This window comes from Diceros bicornis, chromosome 6 (genome assembly GCF_020826845.1).
Source record: "Diceros bicornis minor isolate mBicDic1 chromosome 6, mDicBic1.mat.cur, whole genome shotgun sequence".
NCBI lineage: Eukaryota > Metazoa > Chordata > Mammalia > Perissodactyla > Rhinocerotidae > Diceros > Diceros bicornis.
In genome coordinates, this window is record NC_080745.1 from 94,119,966 (window position 1) to 94,142,844 (window position 22,879).

Consider the following 22,879-nt stretch of genomic DNA (forward strand, 5'->3'; position numbering starts at 1 on the left):
GCAATACAATTGTTCCAACAGATCCAGAAAAAGCGTTTGATAAATTACAACACCCATTCACAATTTTTAAAAAATGTGCACTTAGAAAATTTGGAATACAGATAAATTCTTTAACCTGATAAAAGGAATCTATTAAAATCCTGCAGCAAATGTGATAGTGGTGGACCATTAGAAGCATTTCTCTTCAAGAAAGAAATAAAAGAAAGATGCTCGTTATCATTGCCTCTCCTTAGCGATGTACCAGAAGTCCTACCCAGCCCAAGAGCACAGGAAAGATAATGTGGAAGGATGAAGACTGGGAAGGAAGAAACAGAACTGCCTTCTCTAGAGAACGTGGAAATGAACGATCAGAACTGATGAGATTGGGCCGGCCCTGTGGCTTAGCAGTTAAGTGTGCGCACTTCGCTACTGGCGGCCCAGGGTTCGGATCCCGGGCGCGCACCGACGCACCGCTTCTCCGGCCATGCTGAGGCCGCGTCCCACATACAGCAACTAGAAGGATGTGCAGCTATGACATACAGCTATCTACTGGGGCTTTGGGGGAAAAATAAATAAAATAAAAAAATTAAAAAAAAAAAAAAGAACTGATGAGATTTCAGCAAGTCACTGGCACAAGGTCAATATGAAAATCAGTAGTGTTCCCATGCTACCCGCTTCTGCTAGTTGTGGTGTGGAAAGGGAGCACACACACAAAAATGCCACTCGTGAGGGTGGCACAAAGTTAGGCAGCTAAGAGTCAATATGTCAAAAGCTGTGCAAAACCTCTGAAGAAAATGATACAGCTTCACTGAAAGACATAAAAGAGTTCTGAATAAATGGAAACTTATACCATGTTCACGCACAAGAAGGCTCAGTGTCAAAGGGCCTCAGTTCCCTCCCGACTAATCTGTAAGTTCAGTGTGATTCCAATCAAGAGCCAAACAGGGATTTCATTGACTTGGACAAGTTGACGTAGAAGAATAAATGGTCAGGAAACGTCACATTTGAAGACCAACAAGGCGGAGAGGAACCCTACCAGACATCAAGACTTCCTACAAAATTAAGTAACAAAACAGTGTGACGTTGGTGTAGAGATTGACAGAGACCAGCGCCGTGGAACAGACGGCTTAGAGGCCTGCAGGAACGGGAGGCAAGTACCACCAAGCTGGCACCGAGATTGCCAGGATAGACAGGCTCCTCACTGCGGAGGGCATGAGCAGGAGGTTGTCTTAATGCATCAAGGAAGCATTTCTCAAGCCGGAAACAAAAACATCATCAAACAGAGGAAAAGATGAATAAATGATTAAATTTAAAGTTTCGGCAGGATAGAGGACAACATGAAAATGGAAAGACTTCCCCAAGAAAGGATTAACATCCAGCATATATAACCGCCTCTTTCAAAGCAGTGAAGGACGGCTAACCCAACAGGACCAGATGGTCCCAGATGCAGAAAACTGCGTGTAGATATCCAGTTTCCCAGCACCATTTGTTAAAAAGACTGTCCTTTCTCTATTGAATGGTCTTGGCACCCTTGCCAAAAATCATTTGACCATATATGCGAAGGTTTCTTTCTGCGCTTTCTATTCTATTTTTCTGTTGGCCTATATGTCTGTCTTTAACGCACAAGCTTATTTTTAAAAATAGAAATCTGATCATGCTCTACACACTTTTTTATAGCTGGCTTTTTAAAAAAACTTAACGATATGTTGTTTACATCTCTCCATGTTGGTAACTGTAGACTTGTGCCGTTTTTAACTGGTGCCACGGCATTCTGGTGTATGTGCATTCCATCGTTTATGTAAATGATCTCTCTGTTGTTGGGCATTTAGGAGGCTTCCAATTGTTCACTGTTATATTATGGGCAACATTGCCATAATCATCCTTAAACGAGTTATATTTGAAGTTCTCAGAGCAGTGCCTGGCGCAGGGTAAGTGCCATGAAAGGAGTTTTAAATAAAATCTGTACACAAACACCATGATTATATCGTTTCCTTAGGATGGATTCCTAGGAGTCACATTGCTGGATTGAAGGGTAGCACATTCAAAGAGCACCACCTGCTGTCTCCCTTTGACCTGGAGAGGAGCCACCCTCTGGGACGGGGCACTGGGGCCTGGACAGACTCCCCAGAGTGGAGCCCTTCTCGCTTCAGGGCCCGGTCACGTGCCCACGGCATAGGGCAGTGGTTTGGAGCCTGGTCTACAGGGTCGCTGGGTCCCCCACCCCAGTTTGGATCCTGGCTCAGCACCTGCTGGCCCTGTGGTCGTGGGCAGATTGCCCAGCCTCCTGGTCCCTCAGTTTCCTTCCCTGTGAAATAGAGACAGTGGTAACAACTAACCAGTGGGGCTGTTGTGACTATTGAGTGAGTTAGTGCACATGAAGAGCTTAGAAGAGTGACAACTCATAGAGAGCTTTTACTGTCATCATTAATATTTTGCCTAAGGCACAGTGATGGTCTTAATCACAATGACCTGGTAATTTGTTCTGTTTTATTAGAGTTAACCAGATCTAGACGAGCAGCAAGTATAACCAAAAGCTAGGGTTTCCCCCACGCTGTTATTATTGTACTACATTTTATTATTGTTGGTGTTTACTCTGTGGGTTCCTGTCGGGATGATGCCCTCTGGGTCAAGTATTGGGGTGAAATTTGCACATTTGGGTCCAATTTGAACAGATAGGGTGGGAAGGAGGGGTGGGGTGCAGGCAAGAATCCGAGGGCAGAGCTGGGGGGGAGCAGAGGGGCAGGTGGGGCCCTTATTGACCAACTGTTGGGCCACTGACTGGGGAGAACCAGGGCTGGGAGCGATGTCCCGCTCCCAGTCTCGTTCCAGACTCAAATGCAGCCATGGTTTCTGTCCTGGGCAGGGCAGTGAAGTGCAAGGCCGTGTCATCACCATCCTAATTGTTTCCTTGATGAAATCAGACCAGCTGGACTCGAGGTGCATTCAGCTTGGAAATCTTCTAGGATCTTGCACCTTCTAAAGAGCCGACTGAGTTGCCCTTTGCTTCTCCAGAGGTTTATCTGGAATTCGGCTGGATTTACGGCAGGCGAGCTCATGCTCAGCAGTCGCACAGCGAGTGGCGCTGATCTTATTGGTCTGATTCATTTCCATGTTTTCATTCTTCAGAGTTTCATGGATATGAATCCCTTCTATCACCTCATTATTGAAAATAAAGCATACCCGTTAGAGTGGAAGTTCATTCATATTGTTGACCTTATAGGTGCATAAAGTCCAGAGGGGATTCTCTAAGGAAAGAGCACCAGAATGCTCTCCTGGAGCAGCTGGATGCCCAGGGGAGCCTGGGGCAGGAACACCCTCCGTTGCTGTGTTCCTCGCTTGTCTTTTCCCGTGAGGATGTGACCAGACCAAGCCTGAGCCCAGGATTCCTCCTTGTGTGAATGCAGGAGCTTTCAGGATCCTGTCTACGTGGCTGTGCCTTTACCAGCGGGCAGAGCAGACAGCTTCCTTCCCCCACCCAACAGTCGTCTACGCAGTCTCTGAATTGAGCTGGATGCTTCTGAGAATGCCTGTCTGGGTGTAGCTCACACTGGCTCGCTTGCTCGGGAGAGCTTAGTGATTCTGCTCCCGGCATCTGCTTAGAGACAGCCAGGGAGATGGTCCCTCCCCCTGGATGTAGTCAGCATGGTAAATTCCATCTGAGAAATAAAGCTGAGCACTTTGCTGAGTCATAGAACCCTTGGCGCTGATTGTACCGGCTGGACTGAGTCTCGGACGAGCTGGGAAAGATGCACCCGGTCGGGCAAGAAGAAACATGGGTGAGAAGGGCACAAGCAGAGGGATTGAGGGTGTAAGTGTTTCCTTTGAATGCTGCAGAGGCATTGCTGTTTTGGGGCTGGGCTGAGGTCTTTCTGCACAGGTTTGTTCAATCTGAATCTGCTTCTATGTTTAGTGTGCCTACATATGTAGCCGGAAAGTTAGCAGTGTGGACGAACATGTCCTCTCAAGCGTGCAAAGAATATCACAGAGCAAGATGTTTAATATGTCCTTTTCATCCTCTAGCTCCTGCATGCACTTGCGGGAGGGCTGGGCCTGCTTCTCTCCAGGCACCAGGTTTCCCCGTGCAAACACGGGTGTGTGATTGCATATTCAAGCTGGAGCTTGTTCACACAGCAGCCGAGATGGAGATGCGGCTGTGACCTCACTCTGTGCTGGGTGTGGTGAGCACCCCGTGAACACAGCACCAAGCGCTTCTCTGCCCAGCCAGAGGCCCTCACCGGCTCCCTCGTGCCTGGTTGGGGAGATGGGTGGGACTCCTTCAGGCCTTGTTTTCCTTTTCAATAACAGGGCATGTTTGTGGCTCAGGCCCTCATCACCCACCTGCCCTTGGTTGGACTGTGTCTTCTCTTTAAATCAAGAATCACAGTTTGTCCATTGATATCACTTCTGACACAGGAACTGAAGTGTTTTTGGGTAACAACAGGTTATTAACTGATTTCCAACACTTTTCCCTGAAAGAAGTGGTTGTTATTACGTTGTGCCTCAGTTTCTCCAGTGGTTCAGAGAAAATCGGTGGTTGACTGGGGCTGGCAGGGTTGTGGTGGAAAGAATATCACAGGTAATTTGGCAATCAATAAATTACTGTGCTGCTCATTGAGATGTAAATGAGCTTAGCCACGAGACTGTGAGTCAACTGGAGATATAAACACTTGCCGGTGGCTCTGATTCTGCCCCTGAGTGTGGAGAACCAGTAACAACACACTTAAGATTTTTTTCTTTCAAAACCAAGATCGGAGTTGTAGATTTGAGAGTCTTCTCGGTAGATCTAAGCCTTTGAACAGATAGGTAGGAAAATGCTACCTTAGTTCCTGAGGGGAGCAGTGCAGCAGAAGTGACCCAGGCCGTGCATATCCTCGGTGATCTGGGCACTGCCAGCGGGAGGCCAGCCTCTGCCGGAGGTCCTCGGGGACTTCAGAAAGAGATCAATACAGATCCTGAAGATGACAGTATGTTCATTCTAAGGCCGAGGATGTGGTGGAGGGATATGTGGGCATGCGCATCTGTATCTAAGTTTTCTTTTCCTTGATTCTCTGATGATTTGAGGGCACACCTATTAAATACAAGCCCCGTGCCAGAGCAGAGACCATATCGGTTCCTGTTACTACACAGACAGCCCTTGGAAGACCCCCCACTTTAAGACCCTGTCCAACAATATCTACACACTGGGTGGTATTCACCTAGCTAGGGAGCTATAAGGAAGGAAGGAAGAGTTATTCTTCAGTCCCCCATATTTTGGAACTAGCTGCTCTAAGATAAGTGAGTTCTTGGAGGGTTCATCTTGACCATGGGCTTCTGTGAACTGGGAATTCCACTCAGGACAGACACCACATCTTGTTATTTTTCCTTGCCTCCTCCATTTCCAGATACACAAGCCAGATGTGGAGTGGGTGGTGATGTTAATTTTCCATTCAGACCCCGAAACAGCCCTCCTTGGCACCGGGGTTGAAAAAGCCCGGGGCACAGCCCACAGAGACAATATATCTTTTTGAAAATGTCGTCCCCCCACCCAGTCTTCCTCCATGAACCCCATGGCGTGCGTCTCCTGTCTCAGAACCCCAGCACTGTTGATTGAGCGTCCCAAGGTGAGTTTTGAGCAGCATGAGGTGTGCTTCGGAGCCCCAGGCCAGAAATGCTTCCATCCTGCATCCCGAGGGCCGGGTGCCGCTTGGGCCTGCCTCCCTGGCTGAGGGCACTTATTTACCAACCCCAGACCGTGCTGCGGGTGGGGCTGCGTTTGTTCTCTCTGGCGTCCTTCCTGAAGGCCCTCAGGTGCCTAGTTAGTGCTTGCCAGCACTTTATGACATCTTGGGACGTTATCTGCACACGTCTGTGGTCGTCACTTCCCAGGTGGGCACAGCTGACAGGGGTGTCGTAGGAAACCACATCAGTGACACAGAGGACTGGGGTCAAGGGGAGTCTGGCCTCCAGATGAAGCCAGATCCAAGCCTCGTGAAGGGAAGGAATTGCATGCCGAGTGATTCTGTCCCGCTCAGGATGAAGGACTTGACTCAAGAGGAAGGTCGTGAATGTTCAAGGTCCAGAGACCTTGTAGATTCAATTAACCTCTGTGCTTGGCATGCCAATGACTTAGAGGTTAGAGCATTTAGCTGGACTGATCAAATATTTAATACTAGGTGAGGAGGAATTCTACCCCAAGTGGCATTTTCCGTGCACTATGAGCTTATCAAAATTCTCTCCGAGCTGCTGCTTTTCCTAGAAATCTGCCCTGGTTGGTGGTTGGTTGACCCAGTATGTGACTCTGAAGAGCCACCTGGTCCTCCTGCCTGCAGAGAGCTGTGTGAATGCCCGTCGGTGGTGGGCCGGCTCAGGGGAAGCAGCCCGGGTAGGTGAGGCTGATGGTCTGAAGGCCTCGGCTGTTTTTCCGCTGAAGGGGCGGTGTCTGTTATGCCCCCAAGAACGCCTTTTCCCAAGTGCACACTGTCCGATGTTTAATGTTAAGCTGAGATCCAGCGTTCTCTTGATGGGGGGAGGGTCAGAACAGGAAAGACGTGGGAATCCATCCCCTCTACTCGCAGGTTCCCCCCAGACTAACCTGCAGTGGGCTCATGAGTTTTTTTGGAAATGAGCTCTAATCAGAAAGTGTCAACATTTGGACTATTCCGATAGCTCAAAGGGATGTTTGAGAGGGTTTTCCCTGTTTGCATCTGATGTTCATCTCTGAGTGCAGGCCACAGGTTTGTGTGGTTGGCCTCTCGGTGTGGCCAGCTGGCACATCCATTTCAGAGTTTTTTATTAAAAAGCAAAATTGGCTTGTACCATGGCTCTGATCTCAGGGTGGGAAGAAGACGAAACCCGAGGCTAGAAGGACCTTCCAGCGGCGTTTGGCAAGGAGAAGTAGAGTGGTGGAGGCACTGGGTTGGAGAGCTCGGTAGCTCTGGCGGCTTCCCCAAGCCCATTGCTACGGTTGATCCATCCGGCAAGCATTCACTGTGCACTCTGTGTGTGGCATCCATGGGATCCGGCCTCACAGGGATGCAGAGGGGTGCAGTCCCTGCCTGTGTAGATTCTGACCCAGCTGGAGAGCTCTGCAGCCTGCCTAGAGCCCTGGAGAGTGACCTGGGGGCCGGCAAGTTGCCGATGGCACCCTGATGAGGTGCCGAGGTAGTATTCACCCACTGGTTCATCAGTGGGTCCCCAGAATCACCGTCTAAACCTGTAGTTATCCCTTTAGAAGTACTTCTTTTATTTAATTTATTTTATTTTATTTTTGTGAGGAAGATCAGCCCTGAGCTAACATCCGTGCTAATCCTCCTCTTTTTGCTGAGGAAGACCGGATCTGAGCTAACATCTATTGCCAATCCTCCTCCTTTTTTTCCCCCAGAGCCCCAGTAGATAGTTGTATGTCATAGCTGCACATCCTTCTAGTTGCTGTATGCGGGACGCGGCCCCAGCATGGCCAGAGAAGCAGTGCATCGGTGCGCACCGGGGATCCGAACCCGGGCTGCCAGTAGTGGAGTGCTCGCACTTAACCGCTAAGCCACAGGGCCGGCCCCTAGAAGCACTTCTTAATTACTCTACTGCTTTTTAAATTCTTCACATCGTTAACTACCATGTATAGTCTTTGCTGCATGAGGCAGATCTGGCTTGCTCTTAGAAGGCCTTTTCTGGGCCTTCTAGGCCATTTCCAATGAATACTTCTGTTTATTCATTCATTTATTATTATTTTTCTGTGAGTCCAAAGCAGAGGGAAACCCAGCTTCTGAAACTGGCCTCACCACCTACCTTTTCACATTTTCCGGGATGTTTGCTTAATTTAAGAAGAGCTTAGTCTTCGCAGCTTTTAAAAGAGCTCCGACGCACCATGGGCACGTCCTCATCATGGTGGGTGCCGTGCCGCCAGCTTGGGGCAACTGCAGGGTTTGCTGGAGCAATCTCAGAGAGGGAAGCAGAGACAGCCTCTTCTCTACCTGACGGGCCGCGGCTCAGAAACACAGGCACCAGATTCACACCTCCATCGACACACGAGGAGCGTAGTTCCCTCCAGCCCGTGGACACCCAGGCAGCCAGCATCCGCCCACCCAACTACCAGCCCGCTCGGCTGCTCGGGGATATTTTCTGGGCACTGGTGGTCTTCAGAGTTCTAAAAAAGTCATCAGATGTGTTTTCTTAATGAAACAGGGTTTTTTAATTTCTTGAAACAAATACATTCTCATTATGGAAACTTTACAAAGTCTAGAAAAGGAAAAAAAGATAAAAATAATCACATTTTTCCAATACCCACAAGATAAATTATTGAAATTTTAGAATATCTTTCTTTTCCCTTTTTTGTTTCTGTTTTACGTTGTTATGATCATTCTAATACTTACAGTTTTGTGTCTTTTCCCCTTATACCAGATACTCATTTTCCTTTTTAGAATAAATTCTTATTAAGCAGTACTTTAAAGTTTGCATGATGTTTCATTGTGCAGAAACTTAATTCATAAGTATTTAGATTGTTTCCAAGTTGTCACTTGTAAATAATACTGCATCGAACATCTCTGAGTGTAAAGTTTTCTCTGTATTTAGAATGACCTCTTTGGGATAGAATCCTAGATATGAAATTCCTAGGTTAAAAGTTAGGAGCACTTTGAAGATTTGAATCTATATTATCATATTGCTTTCCAAAAAGAACCAGACCAGTTAACCACTCTCATCAAGTGATACTCAAAACAAACAATGTAGTACATTATTTATGGCTTTGAATCTTCTTTTTCTAATGGTAAAGTATGTTGTTTGACATGTGTATATACCCACAAAACCATCTCAACACTCAAGATAGTGAACGCAACCATCACCTCTACAGTTTGTTCATTCCTCTTTGCATTCCTTCCTTCCTGCGCCTGCCCGACAACCTCACCACGTCCCCAGGCAACCACTGATCTGCTGTCACTAGAGATTAGTTTGTATTTTCTAGGATTGCATATAAATGGAATCATATAGTATATGTATATTTTTTAGATCTGGCTTTTTTCACTCAGCATAATTATTTTGAGATTTATGGTTGCATGTATCAATAGTTAATTATTATTATTATCATTTTTTGCTGAGCAGTATTCCATTGTATGGATATACTCTGTTTGTTTATCCATTCTCTGGTTGATGGATTTTTGGATTGCTTCCAATTTTTTGCTATTACAAATAAAGCTGCTGTGAACAGTCATGTACAAGTGTTTCATTTCCCTTGGGCAAATACCTAGGCTGGATCATATGGTAGGTGTGTATTTAACTTTTTAAGAAACTAACAAGTGTTTTCCAAAGTGGTTGAGCCATTTTACATCCCCACCAGCCATGTATGAGAGTCCCAGGTCTCCCACATCCTTGCCAATGCTTGGTGTGGTCAGTCTTTCTCATTTTAGCCATCGTAGTAGGTGTGTAGTGGTGTCTTCTTGTGTTTTTAATCTGCATTTCCGTGATGATTAGTGATGCTACATCCTTTCATATGCTTCTTTGCTATCTGTACATTTGCTTTGGTGACAGGTATTTCAAATCTTTTGCTCTTTTTTTAATTGGGTTATTTGTATTTTTACTATTGAATTTCGAGAGTTTTAAAAAATATGTATTCTGGATACAAGTCCTTTGTCAAATGTGTATTTTATAAATATATGCTCCCAATCTGGGGCTTGTCTTTTCATTTTCTTACCAATATCTTTCAAAGACAAGACATATCAAATTTTCATGAAGTTCAACTTGTCGATATTTTCTTGTATAGGTTTTGTTTTTTTTCCCTCTCTAAGAATTTTTTTCCTAATCCAACATCATGATTTTATCTATGTTTTCATTTAGAAGTTCTGTAGCTTTATATTTCACATTAATTCCACGATCCATTTCCATTTGGTTTCTAAATATGATGTGAGGTATGGGTTGAGCTGTGGGTTTTTTCGCTTTTTTGTTTGTTTTGGCATGTAGATGTATCATTGTTCCAGCACCGTTTGTTTAAAAGACTATCTTTTCTCCATTGAATTATCTTGATCTTTCGTCAAAAATCAACTGACCAGATAGTCAGTGGGTCTATTTTTCTTTTCTTCTCCACTGACTCGTGTGTCATTAGATCAATACTGCACTGTCTCGATTACTGTAGCTTTATTGTAAGCTGGAAGTCAGGTAGTGCTTTGCAACTCCAAATCTGTTATTTTCCAAAATTGCTTAATTTAGATCATTTGCTTTTTCCATATCTGTTTTAGAAACAGCTTGTCAGTTTCTACAAAGAAAGTCTATTGGGATTTTGATTGGGATTCTATTTAATCTATATTTCAATTTGGGAAAAATTAACATCATAATATTGAGTTTTGTCATCCATGAACATGGTATATCTCTGCATTTACTTAGGTCTTTAATTTTCTCTCATGAATGTTTTGTGGCTTTAAGTGTATAAATCTTGTAAATATTTTGTTAGACTTATTCCTATGTCTTTCATATTATTTTGGCATTATTGTAAATGGTATTATTTTGAAATAAAATCTTTTGTTGCTAGTATATAGAAATGTAATTGATAAATTTAATTGATTTTTCTCTTTTGACTTTTTATCCTGTTAACTTACTAAACTCACTTATGTGTTCTAGGTAGATTCTTTGGGATTTTCTGTGTAGACAATCGTGTCATATGTGAATAAAGATGATTTATTTCTTTGTTCCCATTTGGTATGCCTTTTAGTTCCTGTTCTTTTTCAACATTGAATAGAAGTGGTGAGCGTAGGTGTTCTGCACTGTCCCCTATCTTAGGGGAAAAGCAGTAAGTCTTTCACTACTAAGTGTGACGTTAGCTGTAGATTTTATTGAACAGCATGTAGTCTGTTACGATGAGTGTTTTATGTGCACTTGAAAATTCTGTCTATTCTGCTGTTGTTGGGTGATGTACTCTACAAATGTCAATTGGGTCAAGTTGGTTGATGGTATTGTTGAAATCTTCTATATCTTTAACTAATTTTTTGTGCACTTATTTCATCTCTCACTGAGAGATGAGTGTTGAAGTCTCCAATTATAATTGTTTTTTGTTTGTTTGTTTTGTGAGGAAGATCAGCCCTGAGCTAACATCCATACCAATCCTCCTCTTTTTGCTGAGGAAGACTGGCCCTGAGCTAACGTCTATTGCCGATCCTCCTCCTTTTTTCCCCTTTTTCTCCCCAAGGCCCCAGTAGATAGTTGTATGTCGTAGTTGCACATCCTTCTAGTTGCTGTATGTGGGATGCTGCCTCAGCACAGCCAGACAAGCGGTGCGTCGGTGCGTGCCCAGGATCCGAACCTGGGCTGCCAGTAGTGGAGCACGAGCACTTAACCGCTAAGCCACGGGGCCAGCCCCTCTGATTATAATTGTTAATATTCCTATTTCTACTTGCATTTTTATTGGTCTTTGTTTTATGTATTTTTGAAGCTCCATTGTTTGATGCATGCACGTTTAGGATTGCTACATCTTCTTGATTCATTGACTCCTTTGTTATTGTGTCATGTCCCTCTTAATCCCTGGTAGTGCTCCTTGCTCTGAAATCTACGTGGTCTGACATTAATACAGTCACTTCAGCTTTCTTTTGACTAGAGTTTGCATGATATAACCTTTTCTATTATTTTAACTGATCTATGCCTTTATATTTAAACTGAGTTTCTTGTAGATTGCGTAAAGTTGGTGCTTGCCTTTAAAGAAAATCTTATCTCAAAATGTCTACCTTTTAGTTGTGTTATTTAGCCCATTTACATTTGCCATTTAGTGATATGGTTGGATTTACATCTAGCTTTCTGCTCTTTATTTTCTATTTGTGTTATCTCGTCTGCCTCTTTTCTTGCCTACTTCAGGATTGAGTATTTTTTATGACCCTATTTTACCTCTACTATTGGCTTATTCATTACACTTCTAATTTAATTTTTGGTGCTTGCTTTAGAGGTTTCAGTATCATCTTTAGCTCACAGTCCTTCTTAATATTATGCCAATTCACATGTAATTAGTGACTTTCATTTTCTTTCCAATTTTTTTGCTATTTTCAGATTTTACTTTTATATATATTACACTCTGAAATGCAATTGTTACTGGTTTTGCTTTGAATAACCTGTTATCTTTTAAAGGGATTAAAAATAAGAAAGGAGTCTTTTACATATACACCCTCATTTTTTGAGCACGCTTCATTTCTTTGTGTAGAACAGTTTCCCATCTGATAACATCTCTTCTGCCTGAAGAACTTTCTTTAACATTTTTTGTAGCACAGATCTGCTGGCAATAAATCCTTTCAACTTTTGTTTGTCTGAAAAAGTCTTTTTCTCCTTCAATTTTTTTTTTCAGTAACAGCTTTAATAATATATAACTCAACCACTTCAAGTGTGAATTCACAGGGTTTTAATATATTCACAGAGTTGTGCAACTATCATCACAAATTTAGAACATTCTATCACCCCAAAAAGAAATGCTGTGCCTTTAGCAGTTGCTTCCCACTCACTCTTGTCCCCAGCCCCTGGCAATCACTAATCTACTTTCTGTCTCTATGGACTTGCCTATTCTGGACATTTCATATAAATGGAATCATACAATATATGACCTTCTGTATCTGGTTTCTTTCACTAAGCATCATGTTCCCAAGGTTCATCCATATTATAGCAGGTGTCAGTACTTTATTCCTTTTTATTACTGAATGATATTCCATTGTACGGCTAGACCATGTTTTATTTATCCATTTATCAGTTGATGGACATTTGGGTTGTTTCCACTTTTTGGCTATTATGAATAATGCTGTTATGAACTTTGTGTGGACATATGTTTTTCAGTTCTCTCGGGTTTATACCTAGGAGTGGAATTGCTGGGTCATATGGTGACCTCTCGAGTACCCCACCCTCTCCCATTGCAACTGAGCTCTGCTTTGTGCAATGCAGGGTCCTGGGCCGCAGGGGCCTCCCTCTTGCTCCCCAGGGCAGGTGTTTTGGGCCTTGACTCTGACCCTAGAGGCAGGGACCATGACCTACTTCTGGGGCAGGAAGGAAGGAGGGACTACTTTCTTCCCTCTCCCAGTGACCCTGTGGACCAGAGGGCTTGCGGCCCTTCTTTCAGTGGCTTAAGGCTTTTGCTTTGTTTGCAAGAAGGGGCTGGGAGGTGGAGAGTGTCTTGTACCTGTCCCAGTGGTGGTGATGCCTCTTGCACATCTGCACCATGAGGGGAGCCCCTCTCGTGTCTGGGCTCCAGCGATTGCAAACTGAGACACTAGCCCTCAGTGAGCCCTTAGGAATACATTAAATTGGGGCTGCTTTCTTCTTACCCACTTCTTCCTCCTGTGCTCTGCCAGAGACGAGCCAGCTCATGTGCCCCCCTCCCTTTCCGGGGGCTTGTCACCCTTTAGAATTTGGCCCCCTGCGCTGCCTTGGGACCTCAGCTCTTCAATGGGCTCCAGGAAAGGGATGTTGTAGATTATGTGGCTCTTTCTCATTCTCGGGATGAGAGGGATGTTCTCTTGAGATTATCTATAACTTAAGCAGACGAGGTTTTCTCGTGATTTTAATATCATCTTTTTTTCCTTTTCTGTAAATTATTTCTTTTGATAGTTACCCATTTATCTGTGAGATCTTAGTGTTTTTATTATTGAGTTTCACAATCTCCTAATATAGTAAAGATGTTAATTTTTTTATTCCGTTTTCTGCAAATATTGTTTCAACTTGTTTTTAGCTTCTTAATTGCATCACATCTATAATAAAGATATACAATTTACTGTGGTGGATCTATGGATCCCTCCTTTTGTGGACTCCCTTTATCTTCTTTAAGCCTAGAAAGACCTCTCTCTCCAGAGATTTGAGAAATGCTTGTTTCTACTTTTCCCCAGTGGTTTTAATGCCATGATCTCTCATCCTTAATTCTCCTTAATCCATTTAGGATTTTATGTTAGAAAGGCAGAATTCCATAGATTTACTTTTCTTTCACAGTTATCCAACTAATCACCCCATATTTATGAATGATATTCTTCCCTTTACCACTGAATATAATGTATTATATTCTTATATGTAACATAGGGCCCATTCCTGAACCATGGAATCTTTTTGAGTCATCTAGCTGTGCATGAGATTGGTTTTTTTTCTGTTTGGTAAAATTACATGATTTAGACTAGAGAAACTATTTTTCTGTTAGAAAAATATTTGCTGTATTTCTCCCAGGCCCGTTTCAAACTGCCCTCTCTGGGCACCTCGGTCAGAGCCTCTGATTCTGAGTAGGAGTGGGGGGACTTGGTTCCTGTTGCTGCCAGAACTGGATGGCCTGCCACGGGGCCTGAGAGACTGACAGTTAACCACGGGCCACCAGGTTACCATGTCACCTGAGCTGCCCATCTCGAAGTGAGTGTTGTCTGACCCTCCGGGCCATAGTCAGGCGTGCCCGGCAGCACCATCATTGAACAGATGAGGAGCGAGTCCCAGACGGGCTCAGCAGCCCCAAACACAGGTAAGCCGCAGGAGGAAGTGGCCCAGTTCCCATGGTCCCCCTCCTGTTCCCCTACCTCCTCTCCCCGCTCACAGTGAGGCCTTGTAGGGACTTCCCTTTGCCCGGTTGACAGGAAGAGAAGCCTTGGGCCTCATTTATGGTGGTTCTGTGCGATATGCAGGCGCTGCCTGAAAGAGGACGGCTGAGGGCTTCAGCCCCATGTCTAAGCTAACATCTGTGTTAGCCTCCTATTGCTGCCAGAGCAAACGCCATGAATCTAGCAGCTTAAAACAACACAGATTCGTTATCTTACAGCTCTTCGGTCAGAAGGCCGGGACAGGGCTGCAATCACTCTTGGCAGCTGTGTCCCTTTTTGGAGGCTGAAGATCCATATCCTTGCTCACTTGGGTTGTTAGCAGAATTGGGTTCCTTGTCATCATCATTTTCTTGTGTCGTGTGACCTAAAGGCCATTCCGAGCTCCGAGAGGTGATGTTGATCCTTGGCGCGGGGCCAACTTCTGCCATCTTCAAGGCCAGCAGTGGTGGATCAAGTCTTTCTCAGGTCATGTCTCTCGGACCACAGCTGGGAAGGGGTCTCTGCTTTTAGGACTCCTGTGATTAGATTGGGCCACAGGGACAATCCAAGATAATCTCTCCATCCCAGAGACCTTAACCTGAATCACATCTGCAAAGTCCCTTTTGCCGTGTAAGGTGACGTATTCACAGGCTGCAGGATTAGGACGGGGACAATATTGGGGAATTGTTATTTGCTCACCACAGTGAGTGTTCTCAACTTAACCACTGGCCCTCTTTCCTAAATTAATACAGTTTGTTCTGCTGGGATAAATAGTCGTGTTTCTAAGAAGTCTTACATTTAAAAAACATACTCTAAAATAAATTGTTTCCATGGATAAAATGGCAGGGAGCTGAAAGTTTCAGACTTACTATAATAATGTTAATTTTCTACAAAAATCTCACAAATAAAAGCACTTTATAACTGTAAGAGTATTTTTAATTGATAGACACACGATATATACTGGTTAATCAAGAGAGACGAAATCATGCTTAAACTTTCTGGAGTGAATTCTGAAAAGGTAAGCCATATCAAGAGCAGGAAGTTCCAGGACCTTCCAAGTAAGTTTCAGGTCACTTTACAACTGTCAGAATCAAACAGACAAGCGGCCCTTCCTGAGTGCTGGCTACAGGAGTGAGCAGCCGTCTCTCTGGGCTGAGCGCTGAGCACCCTGCTGTCCATGTCGGGAATGCTGGTCCTCAGAAAGCAGCTCCCAGAGCCGCAGACGCCCGCACGGCACCATGTCAGTCCATCACCAACCAAGCAAACACATTGCACTTTGTATTTTCAGAGCTCCCACTGTAGGAGAAAGTGTATCATTAATTGGGTGTTTTTAGCTGCTAACCTGAGCAACTTTTCTTTTTTCCTAAAGGGTTATTTCAGGAGTAAAACTCTCTGGATTTGGGGCGGAGCTGTCTGCCCGCACTGACACTGCCAGGCCTCTCTGGGCTGCAGTCCACCACCTCGTCCCTCGCTGACGTCCTGGAGCATTTTTCATTTCTAAACTCCAATCAGACACCACCCCCCCAAGCATTATAAACTGACATGGTTCTTGAACGGACACATGCATCTTTTCTTGCTCCCTCTGACAGAGAACACCCGGTACCAACCATTAAAGCATTTCCCTCTAAATTATATTGCAAAACTCTACTTCTGAGAGGTTTTCCATGAACAAAGGGTCTCCTAAACGTGTCTTCTGGCTGTGATAGAGTAACTGGAACTGGACTTGTTCTGTGTGGTGAGGTCAGCGCAGGCAGAGCTGCGGAGCAGGAGACAGAGCTCCAGAGGGCAGGGCTTCAGGGACCCCGAGATCAGGGCCATGCAGAGTGGGAGGGAGCCGGGGAGTCTGAGTGAGGATTTGCCAGGGTCCTGGCTGAGGGTGAGGCTGTGCAGACTCACCCTGTGGAGACTCCGCGGGGCCTGGCCGGAATTGCCAGCTGCAGGACGAGGTCGCTCCTCCCAGCTGCGGGAGGCATGGCAGCCCTGGCCCCACAGGTGGAGAGGCCTCGAGGTACCCATCTCACTGTGACTGTCACGCCGAGCCCGAGTCATGTGTTCATGGCCATCCGGACATCCTCCTGTGTGAAGGACTTCTTCAAGGTTTTCCCCCATGTTCCTTTGGAGTCTCTATCTTTTTCCTAGTGGTTTGTCAGATTTCTCAGTGTGTTTTAGAGTCTTCTCTGACCCGCTGGTTTGCCTGTTCACTCTCCTTTGTCCTTTGATGAGTGGAACTTCCTCATATAGCCCACTCTGTCCGATTTTCCCTTTACAGGTAGTGCTGTCTGTGTCCCGTTTAAGAAATTTTTGCCATTTCCAACACCGTGAAGATCTTGTCTTCTTTTAAAAGACTGTTGTTTTCCTTGCACATTCATAACTATAACCCACTGGAAAGTGATTTTGTCTCTGTAGTGGGAGGCAAGAGGCAAGGTCTGTTTCCCCTGTGGACATCCAGTTACCTCAGCACCATTGGGTAAAGGACTGTCTTCCCCCCAGTGCATTGCGGTGTCCCTTCATCACAACTCCAGGCACAATGACCCACGTGTTGGTCTGTTTCTGAGCTGTGTTCTAGCTTGTTCCTTTGATGACTGTCTGTCCTTGTCCCAAACCCCTGTCTTTATTAGAAACCCTTAAAAGGTCCTGATACCTAGAAGGTTGAGTCCTCCAACTCTGTCTTCCTCTTCAAGTTCACCTTAGTTATACTTGGCCCTGTGCTTCCATACACAGGTTAGGACTAGCTGTCAGGATCAGCAAGGCCTTCTGTTTGCATTCGTGGTTCTGGTGAGCTGACTACCACCTTGCGAGGTGTCTCAGTGGACAACGTGCAGTGAAGGGACTAACGCGCAGGAAGAGTCACACCTCTCCTAGGCAGACACCCAGCAGGCTTCATCAGTGCTAAATGACACGCTTGGTCTTTGTTTTTCAGTGATAAAACATAGAATTCCTTTTGAAATGGATAGCTCCTCATCCAGACCTTAGCTGAACTTCCAAGAGACATAGGAAAGAATAGCTGCAATTCGGGATGCATGTCTTCAGAAAGGAGGACAAAGAAGGCTACTTTTATCCCTCTGTCTGTCTGTCTACCTTATCTGTCTATCCATCTGTCTATCTATCCACCTATCTATCCATCCATCTCTCTATCTATCCATCTCTCTATCCATCTCTCTATCCATCTGTCTATCCATCTACCTATCTATCTATCTATCTGTCTGTCTATCTATCAATCATCCATCCATCCATCCATCCATCCATCCATCCATCCATCTATCTATACATCTGTCTCTCCCTCCATCCATCCAGCCATCAATCTATCTGCCCATCCATCTATCTATCTAATTACTTACTTAGATTGGCTATTTCTATTCATCTCCACCAGGAGTGTGAGGAGACGTGACCCTGAATCTCACTGGTTCCCATGGCTATTTCTCTGAATTAGGGTTTGTCCTGTTCTGGGTCATCATGGCCTTGGCCTCAAGCCTGGACTGCGGGCTCAGAGGCTGGGTCCCATCTTCAGACAAGGCTTCCCGAGGGGTCCTGAGCTGAGTGGCAATCCCAGACCACAGCATCACCCTCAGCTGGGCTTGGGAATTGACACACATACAGAGGCACACCCCAGATGTCATGCTTTGAACCCTGTGTCTCAGTTCAGTGGCGAACAGGTTTTAGAGCCAGAGAAGCTGTAAATGAGTACAAAGATAGGAAGAAAATGTTAAGGAATTTCATTTAAACTCTTGTTATATTTGAGGCAATAAGCTGGTGCAGTGAGAATCAGATGCCAGGGGTGCTGATGAGAGGTGACGTCTCCTGTCCGGGTTGCTGGGGGTAAGCCAGGCTTGGGGGTAATACGCCTAGGTTCTGACGGAAGGTGCAGCAAGTAGTTCCTAGGTGTCTTCTGTTTTACTGGCTGACCCTCCAGGTCCTCCAGACATGGACGTTACTTGCACACGAGCCCCCCTCCCTCCCGGAGGCCAGTGCTGTGATTGTGTGGACTCCTGGTGCCAGGAGGGATTCTGCGGGGAGTTTGCCCAGGAGCCCTCCCTGCTTCCTTGCAGCCCCAGCTCCTTTTGCAGGGACCTGGCCTTCCTGTAGGTAGCCTGTCCTGGCCTTTTGGAAACTCTTAGCGCCCTTTGTGGTACTGTCCAGCATCGGCCCCCAGGATGGCTTGAGAGCACAGCTGCCAGGGGTGCTTCTCCACCCGTCTCTGCCACCCACCCACCCACCTGGAGGCAGAGCTCACCCGTGCCTAGAAGGGACCAGGGCAGACAGTGGGTTTTCTTTTCCTGCCCTGAACTCCTGTATTCTGGGCCTTTTTATATAAAACCCTGTAGTGTATGGAACGCATCGTGAAGGCCAGTTACTTAGGCTTTGCAAAGGCGGAGACAGTGGTCTCAAATGGTAAGACCTGCACCCACTGTGGGCACTCCGTGAGCGGGCATGCATCGTCAGGTGCTGTAGGGAAGCTTTCCTACAAGGCAACCGCTGAGACCACCCCGTCCCAGCACAGTGCTCCTTGTCACCTCCCCTCATTCCCTCCCCTCTTCAAAAGCAAGGCATATCTCTTGCTCACCCATCCAGATCCTGCTGCAGTGCCTCACCTCCAGGTAGACACCTCTGGGGCACCAAACACAGGGAGAAGGTGAACCAAAGCACTAACCACCAACCCGCCAGCCTGCTTGTTCAGAGATACGTTTCTAATACAATTTTCCTTTATATTTAATAATTTATCAGAATTTGTAGTATATTTGTGCTATTTGAACCAGTTGTATAGCCATGGTAATTGCAATGATAACTCAGTCTAGAAGACATTTTTATAACCTCAGTGCTGAAAATCACAGTAAAAAAACTTAAATTTCCACTTATATACATTTTGTTGTGTTGTAAAGATGTGATAGGGTGATCAATTAAAGGCCTTCAAGCAAAAAAAGAAAAGTCTTCCGTTGGGGGCATTATATTACCTTATTCTGTGGGTTTGTTGGAATTTCAAGAAGAAAGAATAATGTAAAAATTCTACTAACAAAGAGGTTGTTGACATGTTTTCTAAATAGATGATCGTGGGTTTCAAATCACTGTTTTATTTTAGATAATTTTTATTGCTGTTTCAAGCTCACGAAACTTTTCTTTTGCCATGTGTGATTCTGCTGTCAATACCATCCAGTGTATTTCTTATCTCCGACATTCATTTTAATTGCCATATGATTGGTTTGGATCGTTTAAAACTTCTCCATGTCTCCTCTTAACATGCTGCTGTTTCTTCTGCCTCCCTGGACACATGGGTTTGTTGAGACTGGCCGTTGTAACATCCTCGTCTGCTGGTTCCATCATCTGCGTCATGTCTGCCTTGTCTCTATTCATTGGCTTTGTCCTCCTCCTTCTGAGTCCTATTTCCCTACTTCTTTGCATGTGTGGTAATTTTTGATTGGATGCCAGACATTGTGAATTTTATATTTTGGAGGCTGAATTTTTTGTGTTCCTTTAAATACTTTGGAGCTTTGTTCTGGGGCACGGTTGAGTCGTTGGGAAAGAGTTTGGTCCTTTTGAGGCTTGCCTTTAGGCCTTCTTAGACAGAAACAGAGCAGCTTTTGGTCCAGGCTAATTCGGCCCACTCCTGAGGCAGTGCCCTTCCAAGAACCCTCCCTGAGGCCTGAGCATTACACGCTCGGGCTTTCACCAGTGAGGAGGCTCCACCGGCCACGTTGTGCCATCTGTTGTGGGGAGAACAGGCTTGGAGCAAGCTCTCTCGGGGGACCCTCTGGACCCCGGTTTCCTCATCTGAAGAACTGGGGGTTTGGCTGGTGATCCTGAGATTCTTTCCTGAGCTAGAAATCTGGCTGTTACACGTCTCCGTCTTAAATGGCGATTGGTCAGGTGACTGGTTCAGTAGGAGCAAAGCTGTGTGTAAGCCTGGGGTGCTTTTGTTCAGTATTTTAGTTCTGTTATTTTCAAAACACTTGCACTACCACCTGGAAAACATTTACAATGCTCAGTGCTTCACTTTATAAAGTCAGAGTTGCTGCCAATTCTTGTATTTCAAAAGGGACTTGTAGTATTAATGTGACCTAAGAGTTCCTCCTTGGACTAAGTCAAGCAAGCCCAAAACCACACGGAGAGTGGCTTATACAGAACGTGTCTCCCTGAGACAGCCATTCACTCAAGTACTAGAGGTGATGACCCTTTCCTCAAACAGGTGGGTGGTTACTACGATCATCTGATATAACATCTATTTTCTATCTTGAGAAGTGAGCTGGCAAATTGTAAATCACATTGTGATTTAAATTATAACTGAAATAATGGTAAATAAAAGTCTAAGATTTTTTCTTTGATCAAAAAGTTGTGGCAGGACTTCTGCCTCCAGGAAGGCAGAGTAGACATACTTTTCCCTGTCTCTCCAATTAGCACAATGAAAACTCTGGACACTGGATCTAAAACAAACATAAGACTGAAAGGTGGGGTGAAGAAGGCAGGCTGACTAGCGACCTCAAGACCCAGGAAGACACAGTGGTGAGTTTCCTCGGTTTTCTTCGGCCTCATACACCCCAGAGCTGGAGTTGAAGAAGCCAGCAACTCAGAAACACCAATGAACACAGAGAGAAACAGCCCTAAGAAAAGCCTGCTCTCTCTAGCTAAAGGACCAGAAGAGGAGCCTAGCAACAGACATTTTACTGAAGAGGATGCACAGATGGCAGATGAGAACATGAAAAGATGTTATCATTAGTGATCAGGGAAATGCAAATTAAAACCACAAGGAGATATCACCTATCAAAAGGGCTAAAATAAAAAATAGCAACGCCAAATGCTGACAAGGACACACAGAATCTGGAGCCCTCATACACTGGTGGTGGGAATGCAAAATGGTGCAGCCCCTCTGGAAAGCAGTTTGCCAGTTTCCTAACTAAACATTCAGCTACCATATGACCCAGAAATTGCACTTCTAGGCATTTATATTAGAGAAGTGAAAATTTATGCTCACACAAAAACCTGTATATAAATGTTTATAGCAGCATTATTCGTAATAGCCAAAAACTGGAAACAACCTAGATGTCCTTCAGTGGGTGAGTGGTTAAACAAGCTGTGGTATGTCCATACCATGGAATACTACACAGCAATAAACATGAATGGACCGTTGATACAGACAACAAGTGAATCTCTAGAATTATGCTGAATGAAAAAAGCCAATTCCCAAAGGTCATATACTATATGATTCCATTTCTGTAACACTCTTGAACTGACAAAGTTAGAGAGACGGTGAGCAGATTCATGGTTGCCAGGGCTAAGGAAGGGATGAAGGTGGGCGGGGGGCAGTGGTGCTGGTTTAAAAGGCCACGTGAGGGATCCCTGTGGAGATGGAGGTGTTCTGTACCTTAACAGATTTGGTGTCAGTGTCCTAGCTGTGATTCTGCCCTGGAGTTTCTCAAGATGCCATCATAGGGGGAATCTGTGTAAAGGGCACCTGGGATCTCTGTGTATTATTTCATACAGCTGCATAGGAATCTACAATGATCTCAAACTAGCAGTTTATTTAAAAATAAGTCACGGCACCTTAATGGAAGTTTAGAGTTTTAGCTCATTCATAGGTGAGTCAGGACTTCAGCCTTGAGTCACCTCTCCTTTCAATAAAAAGGAAAATGCGTTGGGTTTGGCTTAGTAGACCAGGAATGATGACTCACTGTCAGATTTATAGATAAAAACGTGAGTGTGTTGAAATTGAGGACGGATTTTGTGGATGACACCCAATCACTCTTCAGAAGGACACACACCCAACTCTTTGAGAACCACGTGCGTCGTCGTGATGAATGAGCATCTTCTCCATCTTGGAGCATCTTCATTATCCGTCGTTGTGAGTGAGAGCTGGGAAGTCCCACAGGCCCTTGTAGAAGTCACCACCGCTGGCTGGGGTGGGTCTGTCATTTTAGCAGGTGCAGTGGCTGCCCAGCGCCCCATCTGTCTCTTCCTCTCCTGTGGCCTCTGTCTTCACAGTGACCTCCTGCCACACCAGAGGCGTTGGGGTGAGTAAGGGGCTGCTCCTCTCCCAGATTTCCTACACTTGCCTGATGACCAGGAGCAGGGTGTCTGCCCACCGCATGGATTCCTGGGCCTTTCTTCCTCTGGGAGACTCTGGTCCATATTTAATAGGCTTCCTTAGGGAGAATTCTCATGTTCTTTTGGGTCTGAGGGTCATTCAAAAAAATATCTCTGAAAGGTTGTCTGCCTAGCAGCAGGACAGAGGGGCTGGGGAGAGGGAGAAAAGGGGACCACTCTGGTTCCCATTGTGTCCTAACTTCCCTACAGGCACACTGGCCCTGGCTTGGTTCTTAGAGTTCTCTGCAGCAGTTCCAAACAGAATCTAGAAGAAGCTTGTAAGTTTATCAGAAAGCATCCTTTCCTTCCCTCTCTCCTCCTTCCCACTGAACTTCATGACCTTATTTTCTGCAAACTCC

General features: G+C 45.2%; 1 long non-coding RNA gene across 1 annotated transcript; it reads left to right on the forward strand.

Moving 5' to 3' along the window:
- The first annotated feature begins 5,316 nt into the window (after positions 1–5,316).
- LOC131406845 (uncharacterized) lies at positions 5,317–22,838 on the forward strand. Its single transcript, XR_009220364.1, has 3 exons — positions 5,317–5,579; positions 22,187–22,447; positions 22,731–22,838. It is a non-coding gene; the product is annotated as an uncharacterized LOC131406845 (long non-coding RNA).
- The last annotated feature ends 41 nt before the right edge of the window (positions 22,839–22,879 follow it).